Source organism: Apteryx rowi, unplaced genomic scaffold (genome assembly GCF_003343035.1).
Source record: "Apteryx rowi isolate R43461 unplaced genomic scaffold, aptRow1 scaffold_1933, whole genome shotgun sequence".
Lineage (NCBI taxonomy): Eukaryota > Metazoa > Chordata > Aves > Apterygiformes > Apterygidae > Apteryx > Apteryx rowi.
In genome coordinates this window covers 8539-12202 of record NW_020448234.1, presented here as the reverse complement: position 1 = coordinate 12202, position 3664 = coordinate 8539, and the positions used below count along the sequence as shown (strand labels likewise).

The 3664-nt window shown below is 59.7% G+C and overlaps 2 non-coding genes across 2 annotated transcripts; one reads left to right on the top strand and one right to left on the bottom strand.

Annotated features, from left to right (window-relative positions):
* Positions 1-309: 309 nt before the first annotated feature.
* On the top strand, positions 310-391 carry TRNAS-AGA. The gene has a single exon. It is a non-coding gene; the product is annotated as a tRNA-Ser (tRNA).
* A 608-nt stretch (positions 392-999) lies between these two features.
* Positions 1000-1071, bottom strand: TRNAC-GCA. Its single transcript has one exon. It is a non-coding gene; the product is annotated as a tRNA-Cys (tRNA).
* Positions 1072-3664: the final 2593 nt, after the last annotated feature.

Below are 3664 nucleotides of genomic sequence, written 5' to 3'. Positions count from 1 at the left end.
CACACTGCTCCTTTCCTTTTCTCCCCTCGCGCCATGGAGACGCCAGAGGGAGAGTGAAGCCATCCTCCAGCATCGGCATATGCCAGAGGCCAGCCTGAGGACCAGGCACCAGGAGCTGCAGCCATAGCCCTGGCAGTATGCCCCTCAAGGCCTCTCAGACCCTGGCTGCAGGTGCCTCTGGTGCCCAGCTGCGCCGTGTCCAAAGAGCGGAAAGGACATCCGCCAGCGCAGCCTGGCCCTGAAACTCCCAGGGAGCCAGACGTCGCAGCACGGGGCACGTGCTCACTGCTGCAGAGGCCTTTGTGGCAGGTAGTTGTGGCCGAGTGGTGAAGGCGATGGACTAGAAATCCATTGGGGTTTCCCCGCGCAGGTTCGAATCCTGCCAACTACGGGGCACCATCCCCTTTTGGGCTGCCTGGAAAGACCAGGCTCCAGCCCAGCCCTGCACGTACGCACAGCTGCATGCTGCACGCTGCACAGCTGCACAGCTGCACGTCAAGTCCCGTCACACAGCAAAACACCCACCCTCCCTCTAGGGCTCTGCTGGCTTCCCCCCCGCAACTTCCCACAGTCCTTTCAGGCACGACACTTCTTTGCCAGGTGCTTAAGGATGAGAAGACGAAGGGCGGATTTAGCCGGTCTGCTCCTCTTTATGGGAAGAGGTGGAAGCAGGACACAGTGTCACAGACCCTGACCTGTGTGCTAGACAAGGGCGGGGAGCTTTCCCGGTGGGTTTCTCTCAGCTGGTGCCCTCCAGCTCCCAGCAGAGCAGTGGTAGCACAGCCCCTGGGAAGGAGGAAGGGCTGCTCTTGGCCTCGCTGGGAGGTGCGCATCTTAAGGAAAGGGGAACCCCCAAGGGTGTCATGAGGAGAGAAGAGAGCCCGGAGACAGAGAAGCTGCGACAGGCCCATGCTGGGCTGGCCCCTGCAGCCCTCCCACTGAGGGATGGGGAAGCAGTCCAAGGCAAAGGAGAAGCTCCAAGAAGAAAAGCAGCAGTGGAGGGGGCACCTGGAGTTGAACCAGGGACCTCTTGATCTGCAGTCAAATGCTCTCCCACTGAGCTACACCCCCACAGCATGCATGCTGCCACTGGACTCCCCATGGTCACAGCTGCATGCCCAGCCTTCTCCCTCTTGCTTTTGCTTTTTGCCTCCTCTTCCTGGCTGCTCCCCACCCTGGTGTGTGCATGGGACATGAAGCCAGCAGCCACAGACACAAACAGCCAGCCCGCACACTGGCCCTCTTTTTCCTGCCCTCAGCAACAGGCTCTACCACCTACCTCAGCCTGCACGGAAGCCACGGCTTCCCTGCCGGGAGCCACTGGCGAGCGCAGCCCAGGCAGGGGCAGGGCCCTTCGCAGCCAGGCCCCGTCCCACAATCCCCAAACAGGCTCCACGGTTCCTGGCTTTGCTGCAGTTTTGCCATATTCCTGCCCGGCACGGGGGCCCCTGTGGCTGATGCGGGCTGGGCCCTGATCTTCCAGCCATCGCTGGCTCGAGGCCTCTGACCCTCCTGCGTTTCTGCCCTGCGAGCCCATGTCCCCCTGCCCCTCAGTGCAGAGGGAAGGCACCCTGTGGTGGGACTTTGGTACAGACAACCCACTCATGATGAGAAGCGGACAGCTTGTTCTCTAGCAGCCCAAGGTGGTTTCCAGCTCACAGACTCCCTTTCCTCATGGGGGCTTCCAGGTCCCCAGCCTCTGCCACGAGGGCGACACGTTGGGACTCAGGTAAACCTGGGGGCTTGCCGAGGCAGCCAGGGATAACTTCTTAGCACACCCCCTGCACGGGCCAAAGAGAGCTGAGGCTGCACCTGGTCCTCATGAACAAGGAAGGCTTGCCCAGCGACAGTGGCAGTTTTGGCTGGCGTGACCATGCAATCGTGAAATTCAAGAGCCTGAGGGGAGAGAGGAAGGCAAGTAAGAGAGTATGGAGCTTGGGCTTCAGGCGAGCAGACGTCAGTGCGTTCAGGGAGCTGGTAGGCGGGATCTCATGGGAAGCAGCTCTGACAGGCCAAGGAGCCGGAGAGAGCTGGCAGGTCTTTAAGGACCACCTCCCCCAAGCAGGAGCACAGTCCATCCCGCTACTCAGGGAAATGAGCAGACATTCCACGTGTCGGGCTTGACTTAACAGGGAACTCCGGAGGGAGCTCCACAGCGGACAGGAAGGGCACGGGAGGTGAAAACAGCGACAGGCGAGAAAGCACAGGTAGAGCCTCATTGCCCAGGCGTACCACAATGGTGGTAGGAAAGGCAAAGCTTGACCTGTGTTGGGACTGGCATTGTGTTTGTGGAGCCCGGAGGGGTGAAGGCATGGTGGGGAGGAGGGGATCAAACTGCTGTCTCCCACCAGCTACAGCGGGTTATGGAAAAGGCAGAGCCAAGCTCTCCTCAGAGCTGCACAGGAAAACAGCAAGGGGCACAGTTGCAAGGTGCAACAAGGGAGATGCCAGCTGTCTCTTGGGAAAAACAAGTCGCGGGGAGCTCGGCGCAGCCCTGGAAGAGGCTGAGCACAGGAGAGTGGCATCTCCCTTCATTGCGGTGTTCAGAAGCTGGCCGGACAAGGCCCTGAGCCTGCCGATGTCGCTGAGAAGTTTGGCCTGGTTGGAACGGGACATTGGCCCAGAGAATCTCCAGAGATCCCTTCCAACCTGAAATAGTTTGGGCTGCGCTGAGTCACACGGGCCCTGGACGAGCAGCTGAAAGGCAATGGCTTTAAAGGCAGGAGCATGAGATTGCATAGTGGCACCAGCTGTTTCAGGAAATGTCCCTCCGGAAAGCGGCAGCTGTGGAGGAGCGAGGCCAAAAGCTCTGGTATCGCTGGCACGCCTGAGGCCAGGACACCATCTCCACTGAAGTCAACGGCAGGCCGACTCACATTTCCTTGGAGTTCGAGGGTTTTCCCCACGCTTCCACATTACGAGGGCTCCCAGGTGCTCCGCGAGGCTGATCCAAAGCCCCTTTGTAATTAAAATGCCTTGAATGGGCCACTCCATCCATGGCCCAGGAAGACCATCTGTGAGCTTTTGGCTCGCTGCTCCGAGCCACTCCTAAAAAGCGGGCCATCCAGGCTTTTGGCCCCCGAGATGAACTTGCCGAGGAGAACAGGTCGATTTGGGTGGGGGTCCCTTTCAGGGAAGGGCGCAGGAATCTCTTTGGTCGCCCTCCCACGCCTCGGTTCTGCACTTCCCAGGCAGAGGCCAGACCCCCGGTCTGACGAAGCATGAAGCCCCCGTCACGTCCTCTAAGGACGTGCCCATGGAGACACTCAGGAGCGACCGCCTGCCCTTTCTCCCTTGGAGGGACCTGCCTTGCTCTCTGCCCTGCTCTTCCTCGTCCTGAACCCGCAGTCATCGCCGGGGCCCTAGGGCAGCAGAAACAGGCTCTGGTGTGGCCTGACTAGCGCCAGCAGTGTCTTCAGCTGCAAATATTGGGAATGTTCCCCAACTTTCCTTGGGGAATGAGCTAAGCCACTATCCGCTCCCCCTCTTCCTATGGGCTGGATTGCTGTCATGGTGGCTACTCAGCTTTGATATGCGGGCTGCCTCAGCTTGGCACGTGAATGGAAATGTTTAAGGACTTTACCTCTTTCCCTTTTGAAGGGTGTGGTTGTGGGCAGTTGGGAAGACGAGGGTTCTTTCAAGCAGAAGGGGGAGCTCTGTGTTC